This window comes from Pleurodeles waltl, chromosome 7 (assembly GCF_031143425.1).
Source record: "Pleurodeles waltl isolate 20211129_DDA chromosome 7, aPleWal1.hap1.20221129, whole genome shotgun sequence".
NCBI classification, from domain to species: domain Eukaryota; kingdom Metazoa; phylum Chordata; class Amphibia; order Caudata; family Salamandridae; genus Pleurodeles; species Pleurodeles waltl.
Genome location: NC_090446.1, coordinates 1,015,998,750 through 1,016,015,332, shown reverse-complemented (window position 1 = coordinate 1,016,015,332; position 16,583 = coordinate 1,015,998,750). Strand labels below are relative to the sequence as shown.

The 16,583-nt window shown below is 48.6% G+C and overlaps 1 protein-coding gene across 3 annotated transcripts in view; it reads left to right on the top strand.

Annotated features, from left to right (window-relative positions):
* Positions 1-16,583, top strand: part of KCNJ16 (potassium inwardly rectifying channel subfamily J member 16) — a 398,988-nt gene that overhangs the window by 357,400 nt on the left and 25,005 nt on the right. The window lies entirely within an intron of this gene.

Below are 16,583 nucleotides of genomic sequence, written 5' to 3'. Positions count from 1 at the left end.
CCTGCTGGTGCTGCCTGGGCTTCTGTGGGCTTCTGTCAGTTCTCTGTGTAGCTGAAGGCCCCCTTTCACTCCCCCTCCTGGGTAGAGTCCACCTGGTCCCCGGCAGCTCCACTTTCCGCAAACCAAGAGTTTTGTGTGTGCCAAGGCTTGTTGGTGGAACACGAAGATATGACCCAAACTGCAATCCTCCTTCCCGCATGGGACATCATCTGCATCGTCCAGGAACCTGACTTCATCTTCTTTAGTGCAGTGCTGACTCCTCTTCCCCGGTGGCTCACCTCTTGTACCTTCAGTCTGGGGGGTAGGAGATCCTGCCCTTCCTGGACTCTGCTGTGCTTATTGGACTTGGTCCCCTTCTCCCACAGGTCTTCTTGTCCAGGAATCCACTGTTGGTGTCCTGCTGTCTCTTTTGGGCTTTGCATAATTCTTCTTCTCTTCTCTGTCCTGCTTTCCTGGTTGCTGGGGTGCGTTGTGGTACACCTTTGTGCTTTCCTAGTACTCCCAGCTCCCCTCTACATACTACAAATCCCAGGTAGGGGACCGACTTTTGCATTCCACTTTCTAAGTATGTGGTTTGTGCTCCACCTAGGGCTTTTTCTATCTATTGTGATTTTCATTAATTGCACTGTTTTCTAACTGTTTTATGGCTATTTCTGCATACTTGTGTATATAATTTGTGTTTTACTTACCTCCCAAGGGAGTATAGTCTCTATGGTATTTTTGGTATTTGTGTCACCAAAATAAAGTACCTTTATTTTTGTAAGACTAAGGCCCTCATTACAACTTTGCCGTCCGCCAAGTTGTAACCACTGCACTCTCGCGGAGGCCATTTCGACATCCCCGCTGGGCCGGAGGGGATTACGGCCGCAACATGGGAGCCGGCTCCAAATGGAGCCAGCGGTGTTGCGGCGGTGCGATGGGTGCAGTTGCACCCGTCGTGCTTTTCACTGTCTGCTACGCAGATAGTGAAAAGCTTAATGGGGCTGTGCCAGGAGGCCCCTGCACTGCCCATGCCTAAGGCATGGGCAGTGCAGGGGTCTTCAGGGGCCCCGCGACTCCCCTTTCTGCCAGCCTTTTCAAGGTGGTTCCTACTGCCATGAAAAGGCTGGTGGGAGGGGGACTCGTAATCCCCTCGGCAGCGCTTCCGCCGTGGTCGTAATTCCAAAGATTGCACCGCCAGCCTGTTGGTGGTGCAATCGACAAAACAGCACTGGCGGTCTTTGACCGCCAGGGTTGTAATGAGGGCCTAAGTGTTTTCTTTCATATGTGTAAGTACTGTGTACTGTGGTATTGCATGAGCTTTTCATGTCTCCTAGATAAGCCTTGGCTGCTCATCCACAGCTAGAGAGCCTGACTTCTAGACACTGACTACACTACACTAATAAGGGGTACCTGGACCTGGTATAAGGTGTAAGTACCATAGGTACCCACCACACACCAGGCCAGCCTCCTACAAAATGCATGTTGCTCTATTCTAGCCTAGAAAGTACTAATGGCTTTGATTTGGGCACACAAAATCAAGTTTTTTTCCAAGAATGAAGCACGCAACAATTTAGTGTTTTCACCATTGAAAGGCATTCAGTAAAGTAGATTACCTTATTTGCGTAGTGTTCGTACTTGAGTGTCACAGTGAGAGGGAGTTACCAGGAGGAATTATGGGTTTTTGAGGGGTTCATTTTATGATAGACCTGTCATCCATGATCTATGACGGTCCAAAGTCTTCACTAAACCCAGTTAATGTGTCTTGAGAGAATACAGCGATATCCAATTGCCTCTGGAGAGATCTACGGGGTTCCATGTACAAAGTGAACTGTGCAGATGAAAGAAGTGATCCTTGCAGGACTTCTTGTCGGAGAGAATGTTGCCTGTTCGCGATTTATACTTGTGCGCAATTGGCTAGGAGAAAATGGTTGAATTCATTGTATTAAATTATAGAAATAAACACATCAAACACAATAAAAGGCCTTAGATTAATCATTCTTTAGGAAACTCTGATGTCATTGCTGTCTTGAAGCCATCCCTCTTGTTTTTGTTTAGGTACCTGTGACCTCATGTGTTATGAAACATGTTAAAGTTATGCAGGCATGAGGGGTGGTTTCAGCAGAGCATCTGTCCAGCCCAACATGTTTCTAAAACTATGGCAGCGATCTTGAATACACCCTACTGGTCGCCAGTTGGCAGAAATGGAGGTCGGAGCCAACCAGTAGCCCTTGATTTATGAACACTTTTCTTGCACTCTGGATCCCAGGATGTTTGCGGTTTCTTTTCTTTAAAGAAATGTTGTTTGAGCTAATCGACATAAAAACAACTGCAGGCCTGGTTCTCATTTGAGCAAGCTGCGAGCTTTGATTCCGCTTTGCCTTCTTTTCACACATCACGTTACGGGCACGTCACAGCAACACAACCGTTTCCAATTGTGGGAAGAGAAACCATTAAATGTCAAGTAACTTTCTACAATGCGTGCTTCTTGCCAAGGAAAAAACAAAGCACATTTCAGAGGCGCGAGTATTCCACAGAAAGTATTTTTGGAAACGCTGGTGCTGGGCTTTTCGTGCCTGCCACATTCTGAGGAAATTACACCATGCTTCACAAAATATACTCCGGTCTCTCCATATCTTTATAGGAAAAAGCTGTCGGCTTTGCGCTGCATTTAATTAGAGAAGTGTAAGCAGTCTAGGGGCTGTTCCATTATGTGTTTCCTGTTTCCATGCCATATATCTCATACAGAAGTAGATCACACTGGGGCTGTGCACTAGGGATTCTGTGCATTGATCAAACAGAGCGGGCCATGTAGTTACAAATTGCTGCTCTTTGTGGAGGTTAGTCTACACATCAAACACACTCCTTTTAATAGATAAGAGGGTGTTCTCTGATATAATGATGGAATAGCTAGAATCATGGTTTAAGGGTGAACTTCAGGGCAAAAGTCCCCTTCTCGCTTTACAGTTAATCAGACTGTTACCTGGAAATCCTGCATTTAATCACAGTTAAGACTAACTTAATTGACTGACACATGATGTCGTTGGCATTCTGTAAATGAGGTAAATGTGTGCTGGGTACTGGTGACTGTTAACCTTGCCAGAATGATTGCAAGGGCTGTGTGATCTCTCGATTTTATTGTTAATCACCTTCTCTCATCTTTAGCGTTGGCTATTCCAGTCTAACCATGGAATATAGAAACAGTGGCAGGAGCATCTTGCCTGCTCGTTGCCCTTCCTGCTGTAGCAATACTGAAAACAAATAGTCTCTAGCTCAGTCTTTTTTCCACATTATTGTTCTTTCCATGTTTAGGTCTGGCTAGAGAATGTGATTCATAATGAATATACATACAGGAAGGGCGTTGATCTGCCTCCTTTCAGTCATTCCTTGTTTTGGAGTCTATTGCTTGATCAAAGCGTAATTCACATTTTAGATTAGCCTACAGGAGTATTTCATCTTTAGCAGCATCAATCCATTTAATTGGTGCATCAGGTCTGTGAGTCTGCCTGTGGAGTGTGTCCAAAGAAAGACATGGACTTTGAAGTATACTTGCTCTGCTAAGAAACAATATTAATTTTAATGGCTATTGGCAGAGCAAGGGAGGGGCACCACCTGGCACTTCGCTGGCATGACCATAGATTTCATCAGTGCCCAGAGGAAACAGTTACTTTGCCATCATCTTTGCAACGGACATGTTCACAATGAAAATAATATTCCTAGAGGCTTCCTCCTACATAGTCGTGGTAATGAGTTGACCTTGCGTTTCAGGAGAAGGCTAGTAGTAGTGCAAACATAAAGTTGCTGAGGGTGGGGGTGCAGAAAGGTAGTGCTATCCAAAACAGCTATTCTTACCTTATACAGCAATATTGTCAAGCTCTCTCTTAACATTTAGACAAGATGGTGGCGGCGGAAGCACAGTGGACAGTGGGTGGGGTGGTAGTGATAAGTGGTGTTTTGCAAATCCAACACAAAGTCTCCCCACTGCAGGCTTTTTTCACCGTGGCAGTGGGTAGGACGGTAGTGATGGTGGCAATGGAGAATGAAATGTCTCCTTACAGTGCAATCTAACATGGAAACTCCTCCCTCTTGAGACTCATAGATGAACTACTGTTGCTGTACTGTTGATGGCAGGATGCTGCAGAGTCACAGTGGGAATTGATGATTGGAAGGCATGTACTGCTGGAAAACAGAGTGATCAGCAGGCAACGTTGTGGGGTACCTGTGCTATCCTGTGAATATATTGCAGTACATGGCAGAAAAATACAAACGTTACTCTGAGATCTTAAGGCACCCTTCTTTGCAGCACGTATGGAGAAAATAAGATGGAAGGCTGTGAGAATGGGAGGGGGTCATAGGCTAGAAGAGTGTAAGCAGCCCATGTCATGGTTCTGAAGATATCCTTGTTGCAAAAGGGAGTTTTGGAAGGCTATGGTGTTGGTGGCACCTATAGACACCAAATGCATTTTTAAAAATACAGGCATCGGCACATCATAAATTAGGTGATCACCATTGGAAAGAGTGAGGAAATTCGTTTGGGAGATGACGGTGCTGAAAGCAGTGCTCAGCCTTGTTCAGCTGTGTATCAGGCAATACTAGGGAAGAGAAATTACTTAGTGTAGGTACTGGAGACTAGCGCTGAAATGGTTCATGTTGGGGGTTTGGGTATTAATTGTGTGCGCTGCAATCCAGGGATGTGTTAGTGTTTGCTTGGATAAGTAGTGGGCAATTTTTTAAGTGCCAGTGCTGGTGATAACTTTAGGTTGCCAGTAGGATGTGATGGTCAGTTGTAGAGTGTGTATTAGTGTCAAGAGTCAGTGATAGGGCCTCTTCTGCTGACAAAGATATAACTGACACATGACCTATGGACACTACTGGGAAGTCAGTCTTGTGAAAGTGCTGGACGGCCAGTGCGGTTAGTGATTACTTTAGGGTCAATGCTGTTCCGGTGTTTTGGGTATCAGTGCTGGGGATAACAATTGTGCTGGTTGTGAGAGGAGGACTTTTTGGCATGGTTAGCCTACCACTTTTTGCCTGATGTTGATGTGTCCTAGAAGTTGTAGTGCCCAGGGCCCCTGCTAACCAGGTTCCCTAGGCCAGAGCTCTTTCCCTAAATCTGTTGTGATGCTTGGCACAATTGGATATACTCTTAAATATCATTGTAAGTCCCTAGTAAATGGGTACATCTGTACTCAGGGGATAGGATATTAGGGGTAGGCCCCTGAAGTCAGCAGCAATGATTGTGCCACCCTCTAGAGACCTGCACCCCGATAAACCCAGCAATGCCATTGCAGACTGAGTGTTCTGGGGCAAACCTAAAAAGGCAAATTTGACATGGCCCACTCCCTGTGTGCCATTTCCACCCTACACTGCATATGTTATGGGTAAGTGACCCCTCTAGCAGGCCTTCCAGCCCTTAGGCAGGGTGCACCATACTAAATGTGAGGGCTTGGATGCAGGAGCAATATGCCTCTTCTGTGTCCTTGCCAAACCTGGGACATAGGGAGTGAACAGAGTAACCATTTTAAATACATCTACTGGACACTGGTCAAACATGAGTTCCCCAGCTACATGATGGCCACTCTGCACCCTGGGTTGTTTGGTATCCAAACTGGTACCTGTATTGGATTTATTCCTAGATGTACCCAGGGGTCACCTTAGAGGGGTCCCCTGCAAAGGCCAACCTAACTGGCATGGTTGCTGACAATTTCCATCCAGCACGCCACCTCCAGACAGCCAATACACAAACCTTGGGGGAGAGCCCTGTCTCTCTGGTTTGTGAGACAATGCCCTTTCTGGGTGGAGGAGCTATCACCCACTCCCTCAGGAATGTGCACTCCCCTGTTGGTGAGCTTCAAAGGGCTACTGTCCTTGAAACTCAAGCCCCCAGGCCTGCTGCTAGCAGCAGATGGCTTTCCCCTTTGTCACCCCCGCTTTTGGTAGGAGCTAAGGTGGGAAACCATACAAAGGGCAGGAGGAGGGGATCTCACTGAGCATGCGCCACCCCTAGGGGCTTGCAGGTGAAGTGGACCCTCCATTTTATTTTCCTCTATGTTCCCCCTAAAACACCCACTAAATTAAGTATTTAGTGGGCTCCCCTAGACCAAGAAACTAGATTAATCAGGAAGAAAAGAAGACAGCACGAAGGAACCCAGCAGCATGAGAACAGAGGACCTGCTGCACCAGAAGAGGCTCCAAGGCCCCTGATTGTTGCACCAGAGTTCTGATAATCGGTGCTGCGGAGGAGCTGACCACTGGACTGACCTCAAAAGACCTAGAGGACCTCTGGGCTTTGCAAATAGCCCGATATCTCCCTCCTGAGTGGGGCACCATTCAAGAATCCAAAGAAACCTGCAAAGAACCAGCAAATCAGTAATCGTCACTTCAAAGACCGGACGATATCTCCGCAACCGGAAGTGGCAGCCAGACCTGGCGACACATGAATGACAGCCCGGATGCAACCTATAAGTGTGCCAACATTGGTGCCACTGCGCCCTCCTGTGGGCGACAACAACAAAATCAGCTCACCCAGAGCTGCAACTGGACCAGGAGGAAGCCTGAGTTGAGGGACTTCAGGAACATCCTGGACCTCCCACCGGAGCACCCTGGTCGGCCTGCAAGGACCCCAGAAGAAGACTTACCTCCAGCTCCAAAGGGTTCCATTGCACACACCCTCCAAAACCTCCAACTCGCCCTGCATCTGGCCTCCCTGAGCCCTGCATCACAGAACCAGCTGTGTGCCAAGGGTCCCTGACCCCTTGCGACCTCAACAGCCCAAGGTGACCCTGAGGCACCACCTTTAAACCTCCAAACCACCTCCTTTTCTAGGTGGCCACTCCAAGTGGCTCTGTGCCTGTGCAAAGAGACTTTCCAGCACTGCTCCTGCTGGAACAGGGAGCTGCCTGAGACTTTCCAGCTGACACAGTGTGCCCACCTACCTCATTGACCACCCAGCTGTGGAAGAGACTGGTAACTCACCTCTATGATTCTATATGCATTTCTATAGGTGACCTTCCATTGATCTCTATGGTGCATGATTACACACAGAAATACTATCTTTATTAAAACTTTGAAAAATCATAACCAGAAAAGTACTTAATGTATCAACCATTTTGGTCTTAACATTTATATGAAAGTCAGAAGTATTTTTATAAATTCTGGTCTCGAGTTATTCATTGAGTGTGTGTGGTGCATAATTGATATTGTGAGCACAGTAAATGCTGAGCACATCTCTTGGACTAACCTAACTGCTCGACCTTCTACCTCAACAATTGGAGCATTAGGTGATCTGATTTTCACCTCTGGAAACCAACGTGTGGTTGCATGGACCCCCTGCACAGAGTGCCTAGCTTTGCACAGTAGATAGAGGACCAGCCTCCTACACTGGTGGCTATTGCCAAACTGATTATGATGGGATCAACACCACAATCAATCTAGTGCTAGGGGGAACAGAGCTCAAGGCTATTGATGGAGGACTGTACTTGGGGTCAGTGTTGTTTTGGGATACTGATGCAATACTTGGTGGCAGAGCTTGGAAGTCAGTCCTGTTGTATCAATGCTGAGCTCGAAAAGGTAGGTTTTAAGTGAGGCTCAACAACTGGATTCATGGGGTGGAGACAAGTATGACTACACTTTATAGTAGATTGGTGAAAAGCCTAACACAGTAAATGCATTAAAAGTATAAGAGTAAACATACATATGTAGCTTCAGTCATGCGTAAGTTAAGCTTTGTGAATAACCTCCACAGTTTTTTTTTGGAAGTCCCAATTTTAGATGCTTGGTGTCTAAGGACACTCCAAACCTGTCTGTCAGGATTCTATAACACGTAGCCAGATATAAACTCAGAAGATAACATAAAATGGGTAGTAGGAATATATAATTTTACATCAAAATAGCTTTAGCTGGATGTCAAATATTTTGATTCTGTATTTCCTCAGTGTTTTCATAATAGTTATGTGCAGAGAGTGTAAAAATTATATACCTCTTAAGTGTGAGCAGATTCAACCAATTTACGAATATAAAGATACTACTTGTAACTTTTCACAGGTAATGCAGAGATCTTGTAAAGTACAAGGAAAGTCTAACAATACATTAAAGTATAAAACAAATTAGCAAAAATATTTTTAAGATAAATGTTAGTGCAAATTAAGTTTAAATATTTATTTGCAATGTAGAACAACTTAGAAAAATGCTACAGCATTATTAACTTAATCATGAATTAAATATTCTATTTTTTTCAATATAATAAAGTGAAATAAAATGTATTTTCAAAGATTGAAAATAACAGATCTCATCTGAAGTCCACATGTATATATATATGTATTATGTAGTAAAAATTAGTAAACAGCAATTTAAAAAAAGATCAACATTTTATAATAACCCTCTCGGTATATATATAAAACATAATAATAATATACTGGCATATTTGTATAATAAACTAATGATTATATATTATGATAATTATTAGTTTATTATAAAATATGTTAATCTTTGTAAAAATGTATATAGCCACTGGTTAGTTATAGTTGGGATCATTTTTCATTAGGAAATGCATTTTTGTGTCTTGATAATAACTTTGGTGCTATTTAATGAATCTCCACAAAACTTTCTAAAAAAAAATGCTCCTTTTTGCCTAGTTTGCTAATGGAAGGTTTCAGGGTGAACCGTCAAGTGTGTGTGTGTGTGTGGGGGGGGGGAGCAAGAAAAAAGGGAGGTCCCACAATACAATTCTCCCATTCATTTTCCCATAGGAACTTTAGAAACAGCTACAGCCTAAACCGCTGAACAGATTAACACTAAATTTGGCAGAAAGCCAAAACTAGGTCCAGAAAGAGTACTCTGTTTTGGTGTAAATATGTTAAGTAGTTTTTTTAAGCAATTAATAAAAAAAATAACTTTGCATCTCAAGGGAAGCGGAGGCTATGTGGATCTCGACAGATCAAAAACTGAGATCTGATTGGCTGCCACCACCTCAATCAGGAAGTGGTGGCAGCCATCTGAGGATTCAGGACTCAGTCCAGAGACCTACAAAAATTTAACACAACGGGGCAGGACAAGAATACCCTAAACCCCTATGCCTCGTGCTGGTGGACCCCATATGAGCCCAAAAAAAGAACACCAAGGGGCAGGATAGAATGCCCTTGTTAGACCTGACAGCCTTAGGGTGGTCACCCCTAACTTTTTGCCTGCCTCCCTCCACTTTTTGGACACTGTTTTTGATGGCTTTTAGACTCTGCACACTTTACCACTGCTAACCAGTGCTAAAGTGCACATGCTCTCTCCCTTTAAACATGGTTATCTTGGATCATACCTGATTGGACTATTTAATTTACTTATAAGTCCCTAGTAATGTGCACTATATGTGCCTAGGGCCGGTAGATTAAATGCTACTCGTGGGCCTGCAGCACTGGTTGTGCCACCCACTTAAGTAGCCCCTTTTCCTTGTCTCAGGCCTGCCATTGCATGGCCTGTGTGTGCAGTTTCACTGACACCTCGACTTGCCATTTAAAAGTACCTGCCAAGCCTAAAACCTCCCCTTTCTCCACATATAAGTCACCTCTAATGTGTGCCCTAGGTAACCCCTAGAGCAGGGTGCTGTGTGGGGGAAAGGTAGGACATGTACCTGTGTAGTTTACATGTCCTGGTAGCGTAAAACTCCTAAATTCGTTTTGCACTACTGTGAGGCCTGCTCCCTTCATAGGCTAACATCGGGGCTGCCCTCATACAATATTGAAGTGGTAGCTGCTAATCTGAAAGGAGTAGGAAGGTCATATTTAGTATGGCCAGAATAGTAATACCAAATCCTGCTGACTGGTGAAGTCGGATTTAATATTACTATTCTAGAAATGCCACTTTTAGAGAGTGAACATTTCTTTGCACTTAAATCTTTCTGTGCCTTACAATCCACGTCTGGCTGGGCTTGGTTGACAACTCCTTGTGCATTCACTCAGACACACCCCAAACACAGGGTACTCAGCCTCACTTGCATACATCTGCATTTTGAATGGGTCTTCCTGGGCTGGGAGGGTGGAGGGCCTGCTCTCACACAAAGGACTGCCACACCCCCTACTGGGACCCTGGCAGACAGGATTAGACTGAAAGGGGACCTGGTGCACTTCTTAGCCACTCTTTGAAGTCTCCCCCACTTCAAAGGCACATTTGGGTATAAAACAGGGCCTCTGCCCTACCTCATCAGACACTTGCTGGAGAAGAAACCTGAACCAGAACCTGCATCCTGCCACGAAGAACTGCCTGGCTGCCTAAAGGACTCACCTGACTGCTTTCTACAAAGGACTGCTGCCTTGCTGTTGCCCTGCTGCCTTGCTGAACTCTTGTCTGGCTGTGAAAGTGCTCTCCAAGGGCTTGGATAGAGCTTGCCTCCTGTTCCCTGAAGTCTCATGACCGCAATGACTTCTCTTTTTCACTTGGACGCTTCGTGCGCCGAATTTTCGTAACACAGCTTGTTCCGCGGTGAGGAAAACACTGCACACCGATGCTGATCGACGCGACGACTTCGGGACGACCGGAACTTCGACGCACGGCCTCGCAAGGACAATGCCGCCCGACCCCCAGAGGAGAAATCGGCGCGACGCCTGACGTGAGAGCGAAACTTGGACGCGCAGGCCCGCAGAAAGACATGCAGCCGGAAAACAAGCAGGAGAATCCACTCACAGACCCGGGACATCTGGTAATCCCTGCGATCCACAGAAAGAGACTGTCCGCACGCCAGAAATCGACGCACACACCATTTTTCCACGTATCTCTTCTTCTGTGGCCCTCTGAGGAGATTTTCCACTCCAAACCAGGTACTTTGTGCTTGAAAGAGAATTTGTTTGCTTTTTAAAGACTTAAGACACTTTATATCACTTTTCAGTGATATCTCTACAAATTCACATTGCAACTTTATTCGTTTTGACCTATAATTATCCTGATAAATATTATATATTTTTCTAAACACTGTGTGGTGTATTTTTGTGGTGGTATTGTATGATTTATTGCACAAATACTTTACACATTGCCTTTTAAGTTAAGCCTGACTGCTCGTGCCAAGCTACCAGAGGGTGGGCACAGGATAATCTTGGATTGTGTGTGACTTACCCTGACTAGAGTGAGGGTTTTTGCTTGGGCAGAGGGTAACCTGGCTGCCAACCATAAAAAACATTTCTAACAGCCCTGTTCCCCTAAGCCTACTGGTGGTGGAACCTATCTGGGCACAAATGTGCCCCCTCCTTGTAGTTTCAATTATTAGCCATGGGAGATAAGGACCTATCAATGCTTGGCGATGGGATGCTGCATGTCACCGCCATTTTTAAAAGTGGGCCTGAGGGATGGGTTCCTCAGGGCCATAATCAGTTTGGGAAGGGTGGAGCACACAGACCACCTTCTCTTTAAAAAAAAAAAAAAAAAAAGGGCTCTGGGGTCTCCAGGTTCAGGCTTTGTGGCCAACCTCTCGTCAGACACAGCTGAAGGCCATGTGCGGTATGAGGCTGGCTGCCTTTCAATTTGTTTCCTATAAATCTACAATTGTGGTCACTGCAGTGTGATTTGTATCAATACGTCACTTTTTCACCAAAACATTTTCTCAAAGTTCTCTTGTGGTCACCTCCTGTGACTCTATCAAGGTCAAATAAACAGATTTTTTATTGCTTCTGTGATGTGTTTTGTAATGATCTGCTTTAGGGTATGCTGGTCTTCCTTATTAGCAGCTCTCATGTACTCCAGATATACACAAAAATCACACACCCATTTGATATGTTTCATAATCTTTCTCTTTACACCTGTTGGTAATCTACAATCCATTCTGTTACAACAATTTTTTCATGCTTTACATTTGCTGCATTTTGTAAAGCCCATGGGTGATTGCAGCCACAGCTTCACTCCTATTTCTGGGGTAGCTACGTACTACTATGTCTCCTAGTGATTTAGCCTTATGATATTTAACAGAGGGATTCCCTGGTATTTCTTTCCCAAAAGCTTGGTATGTTGTTAGCACCTTCCAGGGTTTTGACAATATATGTCTGATGGAGACAGTCTCGGCTAAATCTGGTCATAAACCTCGCATTGCTAGTGCTTCTTTTAGTGCTTTTTTCTTTTTGTTGTGTTCTTCAAATTACACTTTAGTAGCCCAGGCCTATTTTTCAGCTTAATTCCCTCCTGCACTAGTGACAGGGCCTTTCTGAGGTAACCTCTGAGCAAGCCTCTCCCTTCTTATACATGAAGAGAGTGTTATAGTTTTGTTTTGCCCTTATTAGTTCTCCATATGGGATACTCAATCAATCAATCAATCAATCATAGTATTTATAAAGCGCGCTATGTACCCGTCAGGGTTTCGAGGCGCTGATGGGGGAGGGGGGGGGGAGCGCTGCTGGTTTAGCGGTCGAAGAGCCAGGTCTTGAGGAGCCTTCTGAATGCGAGGAGGTCCTGGGTCTGGCGAAGGGATGTGGGGAGAGAGTTCCAGGTCTTGGCGGCGAGGAAGGAGAAGGATCTGCCGCCGGATGTCTTGCGCTGGATTCGGGGTACGATGGCGAGGGCGAGGTTGGCGGATCGGAGTTGACGTGTTGGGGTGTAGAAGTGGAGTCTGGTGTTGAGGTAGGAGGGTCCGGTGTTGTGAAGTGCCTTGTGAGCGTGGGTCAGGAGTTTGAAGGTGATCCTCTTGTCTACCGGGAGCCAGTGGAGTTCCTTTAGGTGAGGGGAGATGTGACTTCGGCGGGGTATGTTGAGGATCAGTCGGGCGGAGGCATTTTGGATACGTTGGAGGCGTTTGATGTCTTTGGTTGGGATGCCTGTGTAGAGTGCGTTGCCGTAGTCAAGTCTGCTGCTGACGAGGGCCTGGGTCACCGTCTTTCTGGTTTCTGTTGGAATCCACTTGAAGATTCTGCGGAGCATTCGGAGGGTGTTGAAACAGGAGGAGGAGACGGCGCTGACCTGTTTGGACATGGTGAGGGCGGAGTCCAGGATGAAGCCGAGGTTTCTTGCGCCATGAGTCGTTCCAGGCCGAGGGAGTGCGTCCGAGGATGAGGACTTCCGTCTTGTCGGAGTTGAGTTTCAGGCGACTGTTGTTCATCCAATCGGCGATGGATTTTAGTCCCTCGTGGAGGTTTGCTTTGGCGGTGAGCGGGTCTTTGGTCAGGGAGAGGACGAGCTGGGTATCGTCGGCGTAGGAGATGATGCTGAGATGATGTTGGCGGGCCAGTTGAGCGAGGGGGGCCATGTAGACGTTGAACAACGTGGGGCTGAGGGAGGATCCTTGGGGGACGCCGCAGATGAGGTTGGTGGCTTTGGAGCGGAAAGGGGAGAGACGGACTCTCTGCGTTCTGTCGGAGAGGAAGGATGAGATCCAGTGGAGGGCTTTATCTTGGATGCCGGCTTCCTGGAGGCGGGTCAGTAGGGTGCGGTGGCAGACGGTGTCAAAAGCGGCTGATAGGTCGAGGAGGATGAGGGCTGAGGTTTCGCCGTTGTCCATTTGATGTCTGATGTCATCTGTGGCGGCGAGGAGGGCGGTCTCAGTGCTGTGGTTTCGTCTGAATCCGGATTGTGAGGGGTCCAGGATGGAATTGTCTTCGAGGAAGTGGGTGAGCTGAGTGTTGACGATCTTCTCGATGACTTTCGCTGGAAAAGGGAGGAGAGAGATCGGACGGAAGTTTTTGAGGTCGTTGGGGTCAGCCTTGGGTTTTTTGAGGAGGGGTTGGATTTCTGCGTGTTTCCAGCTGTCCGGGAAGGTGGCAGAAGTGAAGGAGAGGTTGATGATCTTGCGGAGTTCGGGGGCGATGGTGGCGTTGGCTGAGTTGAAAACATGATGGGGGCAGGGGTCCGTGGGGGAGCCTGAGTGGATGGTGTTCATGGTTGCTATGGTTTCTGCCTCGTCCATGTGGGTCCAGGCGGTGAGGCGGCAGTCGCGGGAGGAGACGTCGGGGGTGGGGTCTGGCGGTGGACCGGTGATGAAGCTGTCGTGGATGGTGGTGATTTTCTGGTGGAAGAAGGTGGAGAGGTCGTCGCAGAGTTTCTGGGAGGGCGGGATGTCGTTGGAGTTGGCTTTCGGGTTGGTGAGTTCCTTCACGATGCCGAAGAGTTCTTTGCAGTCGTGGGCGTTGTTGTTGATGCGTTCGGTGAAGTGGGCGCGCTTGGCGGTGCGGATCCGTTGGTGGTGTTCGCGGTTGGCGTTTTTGAGGGCGGCGAGGTTGTCGGGTGTGCGTTCTTGGATCCATTTCTTTTTGAGTTTCTGGCAGTTGCTTTTGGAGGTGGTGAGATCGTCTGTGAACCAGGCTGGTTTTCTCTTTCCTTGGGTGGTGGTGGGTTTCTTGAGAGGGGCAAGGGTGTTGGCGCAGTCGAGGATCCATTGATGGAGGTTGATGGCGGCTGTGCTCGGGTCGATTGCGTCGGGTGGAAGGTTGTTGACGAGGGTGCTGGTCAGTTGTTCTTGGGTGATTTTGCCCCAGCGGCGGTGGGGAGGTAGCTGGATGCGGTGTTGCTCTGTGGTTCTCTTATAGGTGAAATGGACACAGTGATGGTCAGTCCAGTGGAGTTCGGAGGTGTGGCTGAAGGAAATGTGGTTGCTAGAGGTGAAGAGGGGGTCAAGGGTGTGTCCGGCGATGTGGGTAGGTGTGTTGACTAGCTGGCGGAGACCGAGGTTGAGGAGGTTGGAGGTCAGTGACGCGGTGTTGACGTCGTTGGCATTTTCCAGATGGTAGTTCAGATCTCCCAGGAGGATGTAATCCGGGGAAGCGAGGGCGTGGGTGCTTGCAAGGTCGGCGATGGTGTCGTTGAAGGGGGGTCTTGGTCCTGGAGGGCGGTAAATGAGGGTTCCTCTGAGGGTCGTGTTGGGGTCCGTGTGGATCTGGAAGTGGAGGTGTTCGGCTGTCCTGAGGGTGTCGTCCGAGTGGGTGTGGATTTTGAGGGTAGCTTTGTGAGCGATGGCTATTCCGCCGCCGATTCCGTTGGTTCGATCTCTTCTGGTGATTTTGTAGCCGTCCGGTATGGCGATGGCGATGTCCGGAGACGAGGAGTCGTTCCACCAGGTTTCGGTAAGGAAAGCCACGTCAGGAGCAGTAGTGTCGAGCAAATCCCAGAGCTCGATGGCGTGTTTTCGTGCGGAGCGGGTGTTGATGAGGATGCAGTTCAGGTGGTTGGGGTTGGATGTTTTCGTAGTTGGATTGGTCGTTCTGATGCAGGAGAAGTTGCAGGTACGGCAGGAAAAAGGTCCTTTAGTGTGCTTCGGGGATGCCCGGTAGCATTCAGTGGAGGGGCCGGGGTTGAAGGTGCGGAGTTCGTTGATCGAGTAGCGGATGCGGGGGGCGCAAGGGCCAGGGGGTGTGGCGCTGGGCGCGGTCCAGGCGCGGACGGGCGCAGACGGGCTTGCCTCTGGCGCGCCTCCGGTGCGCCAGCGGCGCGGACGCGCAGCGCCAGCCATTAAGAAGGGAGGGGGGAGGGAGGAGCAGCTGGGAGGCGGGAGGCGGGAGGGAGCGGCAAATGGGGGCGCGAGGGGGGCGGGGCCGCAGGGAGGCAGCGGCAGGGAACGGGGAGCGCACAAAGGGCAAAACACTGAAAACGAGCAAAATACAATCAGTTACAATAGGAAAAGCACACAATCAGAAAAACAAAATTGCACAATATACGATCGGGGAGACAGCAATCAGGGGGGCACAAAGGGGGCAGAAGCGCCGGCGGCGAGGCGCTGAAAAAAGCGAAAAACACTTACGGGACGGCGGAAAGCGGCACACGGGTCAAGTGAAGCTAGTCAGAGCCCACTAGACCCCAGGGATGAGGCGCAGGAGGATGCCTGCGGGTGGAGGAGGGCCTCGAACACGCAAACAGCAGCGTGGTCAGGGGACAGAGGCAGGAGGCAGCAGGTTGGTGCTGCGGTCGTGGGGGGCGAGCTCAGGACCTGAAACAGGTCAGAGGTCGCTCACTCGCGACGCGCAGCGCCAGCCATTAAGAAGGGAGGGGGAGGGAGGAGCAGCTGGGAGGCGGGAGGCGGGAGGGAGCGGCAAATGGGGGCGCGAGGGGGGCGGGGCCGCAGGGAGGCAGCGGCAGGGAACGGGGAGCGCACAAGGGGCAAAACACTGAAAACGAGCAAAATACAAGCAGTTACAATAGGAAAAGCACACAATCAGAAAAACAAAATGGCACAATATACGATCGGGGAGACAGCAATCAGGGGGGCACAAAGGGGGCAGAAGCGCCGGCGGCGAGGCGCTGAAAAAAGCGAAAAAAACAAAAAACACTTACGGGACGGCGGAAAGCGGCACACGGGTCAAGTGAAGCTAGTCAGAGCCCACTAGACCCCAGGGATGAGGCGCAGGAGGATGCCTGCGGGTGGAGGAGGGCCTCGAACACGCAAACAGCAGCGTGGTCAGGGGACAGAGGCAGGAGGCAGCAGGTTGGTGCTGCGGTCGTGGGGGGCGAGCTCAGGACCTGAAACAGGTCAGAGGTCGCTCACTCGCGACGCGCAGCGCCAGCCATTAAGAAGGGAGGGGGGAGGGAGGAGCAGCTGGGAGGCGGGAGGCGGGAGGGAGCTGCAAATGGGGGCGCGAGGGGGGCGGGGCCGCAGGGAGGCAGCGGCAGGGAACGGGGAGCGCACAAGGGGCAAAACACTGAAAACGAGCAAAATA